At 47.3% G+C, this 10,194-nt stretch overlaps 1 protein-coding gene and 1 long non-coding RNA gene across 2 annotated transcripts in view; one reads left to right on the top strand and one right to left on the bottom strand.

The window, feature by feature from the left end:
- The first annotated feature begins 7,754 nt into the window (after positions 1-7,754).
- LOC116450975 (putative P2Y purinoceptor 10) overlaps positions 7,755-10,194 on the top strand; it is an 8,595-nt gene continuing 6,155 nt past the window's right edge. Inside the window, exon 1 of the mRNA XM_032124017.1 lies at positions 7,755-8,239. The gene's annotated coding sequence lies outside the window, so the exon portion shown is untranslated. The remainder of the gene's footprint in view (positions 8,240-10,194) is intronic.
- Positions 8,478-10,194, bottom strand: part of LOC116450977 — a 24,620-nt gene continuing 22,903 nt past the window's right edge. The window contains exon 3 of the long non-coding RNA XR_004243031.1: positions 8,478-9,414. This is a non-coding gene — a long non-coding RNA (uncharacterized LOC116450977). The remainder of the gene's footprint in view (positions 9,415-10,194) is intronic.

Genomic DNA, 10,194 nt, shown 5'->3' with positions numbered 1-10,194 from the left:
CCATGAGCCAGGACACTCCCAGACACTCAGGCTGAAGCTGGACAAAGGACTGGGATTCTCAGGAGTGGTTTTGCTAAGAGAAGAAACAACTTGACAGCAAGTAATGGGCATTTCCTGCGCCTGACCCTGTGTCTGTCACTGCTCAGGGGCCGTGGTGACACTGGGTCCCTCCCTCCACCTGCCAGCCCAGGACTGCTCAGGACACAATTATCCCTTTCCTACACCTTTCCCACGGCAGCATCTTCCAGCACTTCTTGCTTTCTGGGCTGTCTGAGCACCCCCAGCTGGTGAAGCTGCTCAGCCTCCGGTGCTCACTTGGAAGGTCCCTCCTGCCCCGGGCGCTGCTCTCCCTGGGGAAGGCACAGCTCCCCTTCCTCCGGCACATCTGTGAGGCTGCTGACAAAAGGCAGGATATCGTTTTCCTGAAGCCTGATGGCTCTGGCTCTGCAGAAATCTAATTAATGCATGTTAATGAGGCTAATTCTAAATCCCTGATCCAGCGACTGCCCAGCGCTTTTTCCAGACTTCTGTTCTCCTTCCAGCTGGAAAGAAAGGAAGAAAAAGGAATTAGCAGAGCTGATCTTTGCATCTTGACACTGTTACAGTTTCAGTGATGTCTAAACCACAAACCAGCAGTCTCCTTTTTTTCCCCCCTCCACCTGTACAAAAATTCTCAGAAATAAAATGATTGCATCATGAATTTATGAGCTGCAGCTCTTCCAGACAAGGTGCTTGGTCATGCGGTGACTACACCTCACAAAGGTTTTTTATCCAGACACAAAAATGATGAGACATCCTGGGAAAAGGAGAGATGGGGCTGAACTAGGTGGAAGAGGAACCTGAGAGTTACTGACGAATCTGGGAAACACCTGGGTTCTGCTTATGAAGAGAAAACAGGAAAAAACCCAACCCCGAAGCGTTTTATGTAAACTCAGCAAGCAAAAACACCAAACCAGACCCAAACAAAAAACCCCAAAGCCCCAATAACTCAGTCTGAAATGAGAAAGTGAGAAGTGCAGCTCTAATTCACAGATGATTATAATTTCCCAGTCAGAGCCCAGTGCAAACCGGGATTAGCTATGGCCTGATTTATGGGGGAATCATAGGACTGTTGTGGATTCTTCCACTGGTTTCAGGGGGAAGAGAAAGGAGGAACTTTGCTTTTAGTCTAAAATTAGACTCTTTAAGAAGCCAGTTCTGAACTGTTTGTCTCTCTCACTTTTCACTGGGATGTTCTACGTGTGGAGCCTCCCCTACGCTCCATTTTCTCTACAGAACTTAAAGGTGGAGGAGTTATCCCAATCCCAAAAGCCTCTTCTCGATCTCCCAAATGGATTCTCAAAGGTTCTCATTTGAAAGCAGCAGGATTTGAGAGTTCCAAGCCAATTAAAACTCTTTGGAAACTGGTGGGATATTTGTTATCTGCAGAGAGGAAATACTGCTGGGATCTGGTGCCTTAAGGAGGTGTCTCAGCTGAACTGCAGATTGATTGTGGGATGTGTCTGCAGGAAACATCCCTTAAAATGGGATTTTGCCAGTTAAAATTTGGATTTAGACCCAGTGAAGTTGTGGTACTGGTTCAAGGGGGATGGAACTGGAAGTTATGGTTTCCCTCTCTGAGTACAATTGGAATATGGGGGGAAATCAATTTAGACTGACTCAAAGGCAGCAAATATTCCTTCTCCCAGCTCCTGAATCTGGGAATACATGGTTGGAAACATCCATTTAGAATAAATCGCTTAGTAACTGATACCCCCTGTTCAGAAACACTATCCAAGGAATTGGTAGTTTGATACAATCCACATTATGGATAGCAAATTAAAAGTGAGACAATAAGGAAAAAAAATTGGAGAAACAGGGTATAGCTTAACTGTTGTTTGATCCCAGAATCTGAAGGATTCTGTCTGCAAGACTGGAATGCTGCAAACATAACTTAGATATGATAGTGCTGCATTTCTTCCCCAGGTGTCAGAGAAAACTGAGGAGTGAAAGACAAATCTGAAAGAGAAAATAGAAACAAGGGGCGAACCTAAACACAGAGCTACAGGAGAAACCGTCAGAACACAAAGCAAAATCCAACAGGACCAATGAATTTTGGCTGCCAAGGAAATCTTGACTCCTCTGTCCAAAAGAACTCTTGTAAGAGTAAAGACTTACTCATCCTTTCCAACACCCAGCTGGATTTAACACCCTTGTGTTAATTCCAGCTGGGATGTGAGCGAAGGACAGCGCTCTCCGAGACGGGAAGCAGGCTCCAGGAGCTGCTGGCTCCTGCTCTGCTCCTCCCACCAGCTCCAGGAGACAAATCCACCTTGTGGGATGCCACAGCTCCTTCCCAGCTCTCCTTTGCCTGTTGCTGAGAACTTGCTGGACTGAAGGTCTTCAGATGTACCTCTGGAGGGCAAAAAGCTGGAGTTTGTGACTGGTGGGGTTCAGCTTCAGCAGAATCCAGGCACATCCAGGCACTTGGAGCAGGACTAAGAGCTGACAGAAGATCTTTGCAAGGCAAAATCCCCCAAACAGGTGATGCTGAGCTAATGTTTCTCAGGAAGAGCTGAGATCAAGCTGTTCCATCAACATCTGCATGCATCATTGCACCTCTGCTGTTGGGCAGGGAAACCAAACCAGCTCCCAGGATTTTATCCTGCTCATTTAGAATCCTGGGAAGCAGGGATAGAGCAAAATCATCTCATGGCTTTTCATTATTCCAATCAGCCAGTGGAATCTGGGCTGTGGATGTTGTGATTTGTTGGTGCTGCCAGTGTTTCTGATCTTATTGAAATGATAAAAATGTCTCATGAGGCTGTTCTCTCCCAGGAATCATTTTCCTCAGAGTCCTTCTCCAGCCAGGAGCACCCAGAGCAGACCTGAGACACAAGTGCTGCTGTTGATCTCTTGCTGTCAGCTGTTGATGGTATTGAATTAAATTTTTGCTCTGACCAGATTTACATCCTAGGCCCAGGCCTAAGCCTGTGTTCGTGTTTGTAACACACCCTACACGTGTCCTCTCTGGCAGCTGACTGGTTCCAAATCCGGGCTGGACAGGAATTTGAGCAACCATGTCTAGGTGGGCACCTGGAAGGTGTCCCTGCCCATGACAGGGGGTTGGAGGAGATGAGATTTAAGGTCCCCTCCAGCCCAAACAGTCCTGTGATTCAATGAATAAAACCTGACAAGAATGAGGTCTGGCCTGGCCTTGGACAGTTCCAGGGATGGGGCAGCCACAGCTTCTCTGGGCACCCTGTGCCAGGGCCTCCCCACCCTCACAGGGATTTCCTCCCAATATCCCATCTAAAAGTCTCCTAATTTTTAAATGCAATCAAGTTTTCTCTTTGCTGGAGTCTTTGCTGCTGTTCCCAGATGAATTGAAAGGGGAAGCAGAGCCTCATGAAGAAAATGTCATGAAGAACATGACTGGGGTTGATCATATTCGTTGGGAGGGGGTTTTCCGGTCTCAGGAATTCCCCGTGGAGTTCATTGGGTTTGTGTTCCAGTTCTCTTGAACATTCTCACACTTCTCTGTGCAGCCTTCATGGGGAGGCTGCACCAGTGTCACAGATGATATTTGGGACGTTGGCTTTCAGATCATGGAATCCCAGGATGGTTTGGGATGTGTCCAAGGTCGTACCACGGATCTCACACTTGTCCTGCCACTACAGAGGGGTGAGCCACCGGTGGGTGAGAGGTGACAGAATTCCAGGAGATAGTTCCAGGCTGAGTTGGTTCCCTGAGCCTGATGTTCCAGCACCAGAAGATCCTTTTGCTGGAAGCTCTAAATTAACAGATACAACCTTTACATTTAGTTGGATCTCAGCACATTGCGCTGATGATTCTCCTCTGGGAAAACTGAACAATGCCCTTGGCATAAAGCTCCAGAAGGAACACAGACAATGCACTCAATTCCCTGTGCACATAAGGAAAAGGAATTTCATGTGCCAGCCTGTGGCTGCTCCAGGGTAACTCACCACTACAAAGACCCCCTTGGGAAGAGAACTTTTGCAAAGAAATTAAACTGGGCAAAGAAATTAAAACCACCTCGGGCAAAACTAAGAATTCATTTTCCTCCCCAGGTCTCTCTCCCTCAAAATTTTCATTTCTCCCCTCCAGAAAGGCTGCTGGAATCTGTCTGTCAAGGGATTCTGAGCTGCAAGGGATGAAGGAGAAGTTTCGGCAAAGAAAACCAATGATCATTTTTAGCATCAGCTGCATGGAAAATACTGCTCAGAGGCTCTGCTTGGCTAGAGGGGAAGATACATTTTCTCCTTTTTAGTTCCTGCTAAAAACCAGAATTTAGGAAGTAAAGAACTCTGTCAAAGAGCAATGGGTCCGACAGGCAAATCCTTGCGGCCGGCGTTGGCAAACCCCGGATCTGCCATTGGAAAAGCTCCTCAGATTCTCATCCAGCTCCAGGGATTCAAGGTGCTCAGCTGCTCTGAATTAAATCTGGGCTGAGCTTCCCAGGGTTTGGGCACCCCCACTTGAGAGCATTCCAAGATCTCCTTTCTCTTTCTGCTGTCAGGGAGGAACATTTTCGTTTCTTTAGGAACCCTTGGTGTGAGCGTTTTCAGCTCCTTACTTATCCCCAATTCCAAGAGCCCACGGAAGGGAACGGCTGTCGTGGGAATGCAGGGATGGGCTGAGACACAGCTACCAGGCGGCTCTGGTAGGAAAAGCTGCTGTTTTGAATTAAAAATCGATTTCTTTGGAATAGAATCAGCCTCTCTTTTGGACAGGAGGAACGTGTGTGTCTGTACTGGGGGCAGAGGAAATCGTTAACGACGTGAGTTAACGACGTGGTGCAATTGTAGCTCTGTAACAGTAGAGAGAGTGGCACTAATGAGCAATGATATTTCAGTGGCCAGCAAATGCAGGTAATTAGAAGTCATTTCTCACAGAACACAGTTCTGACTTTTTGCATGTGCCTCCTGCTCCTTTTTGTTGCAAGAGAAAAAATGATTATCAACTTGAGACCCAAAAAGAGAAACAAAAGGGCAGAATTTTGAAATGTTTGTCATTCTCTGTTCCTCTTTCTGTTATCTGATTTATTAGAATAAACAACACCGTTATTTAATTTAACCTCCACCCATCCATTTCACCTTCCTTTAAATAATCCTTTAAATTCTCCATAGGAAGAATCACAGAACCAGGATACAATTATTTATTTTCTCCTTGTCAGAGTACAACTTTTGACCAAACTTAGATAAATTTCTTGGTGTGATCTTTTGTTGAATATCTGCTTTTCCACACTCCAAAGGCTTGAGTTGACAGCAAAAGAAATTTGACATGAAATCTAAATCTTTCTGTTATTTATTGGCTGCTCCATCCAATATTATTATTATTATTATTATTATTATTATTATTATTTATTGGATGGCCCATCCTTGGAAATGTTCGAGGCCAGGTTGGACAGGGCTTGGAGCAGTCTGGGATAGTGGAAGGTGTCCCTGCCCATGGCAGGCGGTGGAGCTGGATGGTCTTTGAGGTCACTTCCCATCCAAATAATCCTGTGATTCTGTGATTTTAGACAAATTTTAATAATTATGTACTATTATGAATATTAATACATTAATAATACTATACAATGCACTACATTAATATTGTATATATACTAAATAACACATTTCCATAAATTACATCCCTATCTCAATAATAATTTAGCAATGCAGCTGCTTTTCCTCCGGCTCCCACTGAAGGGCTGTAATTTGTTTTACGGGAGGGTTTTTTTTCCTTATTTGATTTCTCCCCATGTAGATGGGGAAAACCTCTAAAAAACCAGTTACAAATATTCTATGGACCAAACCACAAAAAAGCCACGGAGCAGCAGCTTAATTCTGGATTTGGGGAAAGAACTTGGAAAGGAAACAGAAACATGGAAAAGGCATGGAAACTTCTTTCTCTTTGGGATCATCACACATCAAACCCAGCTCCTCAGCAGCAAACAGGCAAAGGTGGAGCTATTTTTTTGAGTTAAAACCATGGTATTGCTCACTTATCTGATGATGGCACTGAAGTCCGGGTGGCCTTGCAGGAGCCAAGCTCTCCTTTAATCCAGGTAATTGTGGTAATGAATACTTCTGGGAAGCCATGACCCAGAGGAGGAAGAGCGTTGGCTGCACAAATCGAAGTTTTACCCTCATAATGAGGGCAGAGAGCTCTGTAGGGAAATTCCATCTTACCCAGCATAACTGTCTGCAAAGTCTCCAGGCAGTTGTGGTTTATCGGCAGAAAAAGCCACTTCCTGAGCCCTTGTCTGCAGGATAACTGATAAACCACTCCAGCAAACAGGGCTCCAATCCTTGGGCTGCTCCAGTCCCTTTCCAGCTCTGAGGTGCTGCTCAGGTCACCCAGAGCTTTGGGACTGTTTATAATTCCCAGCCAAGCCTTCCAAAAGCCCAGCCAGCGAAAGTCCTTCCGCTTCAGGTGCTCCCCACTTTGCAACTGCACCTGTTTAAGGAAGAAGGAATTCAGCAGGATATTCTGCAGGTGCAATGAGTTGCGTTTTTAAATTTCCTGCATGGCCCTAAAACTCTCGTGTCACAACCTGCCCCAAACCAGAGACATTTATGGCCATGGGGAAGGGCAGGAATGGCAGCTGCATCCTTTCCCTCTCCTATTTTTTACAAGGATTCTGGCTTTTGCTCAGATCAGTCATGTCTGTCTTAGATGGAGGTTCATGCAGAGAAGAGCATCTGCACAAGAGCTGATAATGAGGGTGGGCAGGCCCTGGCACAGGTTCCCAGAGAAGCTGTGGCTGCCCCTGGATCCCTGGAATTGTCCAAGGCCAGGTTGGACGGGGCTTGGAGCACCCTGGGCTAGTGGGAGGTGTCCCAGCCCATGACAGGGGGTGGAACAAGATAAATGCTTTAAACTCCTTTGCATTCCAAACCATGCCATGATTCTGTGATTCTCTGAGTGTTTTTCTGCGGATGCTGGTGGGGTCACTCAGGGAAATGCTGTTCCCAAATTCTCAGCTTGCCGGGCTGCAGAGTTCTATGATTTTATGTGAAAGACAATTTTGTGATTGGATAAATTCCAGCAAATATGTTTCCATTGCTGAGGAAAAAAAAAGACAGCTAAACAGGATGTGCTGATAAACACTGCAGCACCGGCCAGAACCTCACTATTGCTTTGCACAAGCACATATAAATAATTCCAAAATAAATGCCTGGCAAGCTCCCAACTTCTACCAACCTCCTTTGACAACTCATGGAAATGATACCATCTGGAAAGCACAGCACTGCATTTTAGGGAGTGCTCATATGGAATTTTCTGAATGAGAGCCACCAGTTTTGTTTCTGAGGTTTCTGAGCTGTCAGACATCAACACTTACATTGTCTCACATCAGGAAGGAGCTGCTGTGACGTTTGACTTCACACTCTCAAACCACAATAGAATTCAGCTGGTGAGGACAGGGACAGTCGAGTGCCGAGAGCCAGAGAGGCAAAGCAGGGAAGATTCCTGGTGGCTTCCTGAAAATCCAAACAGTGAGATCCTCCAAGGGGGTAAAGCTGTAGCCCCAGCTGTGTATTTATCCCCTGGGATCAGGTGAGGCTGGATCTGTGCCCGTTCCTTGAAGCAATGTCAGAAGTGCCACCCTTGGGCATTGCTGGCGGGGAGATACAGCGAGTGTAAACTGAGCTGGAAACTTATTCAGTTCAGCAGAAATGTCAGGCAAGGCTCACGCTGTGCTAAAAAAAGCTATTGGGAAGTCGGGCCTCAGCTGCAGGAGGATTGAGCAGGAGGAGAGCACCCAGCAGGTCCCCAGCCCCGGGGGCAGGAGGGGACAGCAGGGCTGAGCTGCCAGGCAGGAGCAGGCAGAAACCTCGGGAGCGTTTCCATGGTCTGCTCAGAGCTGCGCTTGGAGAGGAGGAAGAGTTGGAGGGGAGGAAGAGCTGGAGAGGAGGAAAGGGTGCCCTGCGCCCAGCTCCACTTGGGATCTTCCCAGTGGGTGCCGAGCCAACCTGGCAGAGACACCGGACAGAAAACACCTGGGACAAAAGCACATAACCCCATTTTGGGGTCATTGTGGGGACACCTGAACAGGACTGAGCTGGCGGGGCTGGGAGCAGAGAGGGGCAGCAGAGGGTCCCAGCAGAGGGGCAGGGCTGGAGCAGCACCTTTTGTGGCACCTCGTGATGTCACCCAGGTCCCCTCGCTCGTGTAAACAGCGGCGCAGGGGACATTCCACTTCCTCCTGAGCGCTCACTCGGCTGCGCTGAGCACGGCTGTGCCTGCAAAGGTAAGGCTGCTTTAAACCCTCTCCTTGGGGTCTAGAACGGCGCCCGTGCTGCTTCCTGCAGAAACCTCCCTCTCCCCGGGCTTTTCCTTAGGGGGTGGCTCTTGCCAGGAGATTTGTGGCACTTGGAGCCCCGCAGCAGCGGCAGCCGCTGCTCTCCTCGTGTGCCAGCGCTCTGGGTGAACACATGGAGGAGTTCAAACAGCGGCTGCTGCGCCTGCAAAAACACAAATGTCAGGCGTGGGCAATTAGCGGCGCTGCAACTGTTCTCCGGTGTTATTAATAGCGATTATTTCCTTCTTTTGCCTGATTCCTCCGGGAATATATTTTATTTTAAAGTCGTACTTGACAGTAAGGGTAACGTGCAAATCTGTTTTTTTCCAACGGTGATTTATGTTGCCGTAAAATAAAATCCATGTGCTGCCCATCTTTGTGCCATCCAGGGCTCTGTGAGTGAGCAGCGACAGGAGGAAATTAATAGTAGTGAGGGGACACAAGATGACAAAAAGAGCAGGATTGCTTGGACTTGCTTTTGCTAATGAGAATCCTGAAGTGGTTTTAATTCCTAATTCAGACTGCAGTCACTGCTCTGGGTTAAAACTTTTAAACTTGACTTCATGGGCTGAAGGTTTTAAACTTCATGGGCTGAAGGTTTTGAGCTTGACTTCATGGGCTGCAGGTTTGCAGCTGTACTTTGTAAAAGGTGCTTTTCTGCTGGCTTTGCTTTCATCTGCACCAGCAGCTCAGCTCTGCTGGGAGCCCAGCAAACAGCCCGTGGGGGTGGTCACAGACAGGATTTAGAGTGGGTGGCCCTTGAAACTGAGATTTCTGCAAGTGGATCAAGAGGGAATCTCTCAGAAGGTGCATCAGGATGTCAGGATCTGCAGGAGGGGATTCCTCAGCAGGCTGGAGCAGGAGCTGTGCAGGGACAGTGGGTTCCTTTCAAGGGAGTGTTTTTGGGGTCAAGTAAAAGTGCTGGGATTTTGGCCTCGGTGCCAGCATCATCAGCCATGGCAACTACATCCCATGATGGAAGTGCATCTGTGGGACAGCCCTTGCCCAGCCTGGAGGCAGCGCTCTGAGGGGGCTGTTGGTGTCTCTGCTGGAGCTGCAGGGAGGAGCTCCAGCAGTGCTGCAGAACAAAAAGACCGCAGACAACCCAGACCCGCTCTTTTTCTCTGAAAGAAAACAAAAAAAAGCACATTTAGCCGTAGAAAGTTCCACTGAGTGCAGAGGTGCTACCCTGGTGTCATGGCCATGCACTGAGGGCAGAGCATGGAGATGTTTGTGCTCCAATCAAATCAATTAACCTGGCTCTGATGGGCACCTCAGACAGATCCAGGACTGTGGAATTACATCCCTGTGATTCTCAGCCTATCCAGATGAACATCTTTTTCCTAGAAATGCCATGCTTAGCTTCCAAAGCTCCAGTAATAACACACTCACTTCTTATATCCTTACTGCAACAGCATCAGGGATACAGAATCTCACAAAAATATAAAAAATAGTGGTTGGATCTCAGCATGTTTATTTGCTACCAATTGTAAAAATAACCACATTCTGAAAGCAGTGTTGCAGTGGGAGTTGCCTGTCTGCAAGATGTAAATGAGCACTGATGAAATCTACCGGAGCTTTTCACACCCACCACGAAGTAAAGGACATTGGAGATGTAATTTTAGGACCCTCAGTGGTATCTCGAGTGTTTGCTTTTGTGCACAGGTGGGAAGAGAAGGAGTTGCTGTGGGATTAAGCCTCAGTCTCAGCCAAAGTGAGAGGAAAGGCAGAAATGCAGTAGTTTTGTGGTGTCCTGTGAGTGTCTGGGTGCATTTTGTTTAAAGAGATGGTTTAATCTCGTTATGTTTTTATGGCTTTGTAATGAAATCATTCATCCTCAGAAAGCGCCCTGCTGATGAGCCAGCAGACACCACCCCTGTGCATATTAATTGTATTACTGTATT

Source organism: Corvus moneduloides, chromosome 14 (assembly GCF_009650955.1).
Source record: "Corvus moneduloides isolate bCorMon1 chromosome 14, bCorMon1.pri, whole genome shotgun sequence".
Taxonomy (NCBI): domain Eukaryota; kingdom Metazoa; phylum Chordata; class Aves; order Passeriformes; family Corvidae; genus Corvus; species Corvus moneduloides.
This window is presented reverse-complemented; position numbering and strand designations above follow the sequence as displayed.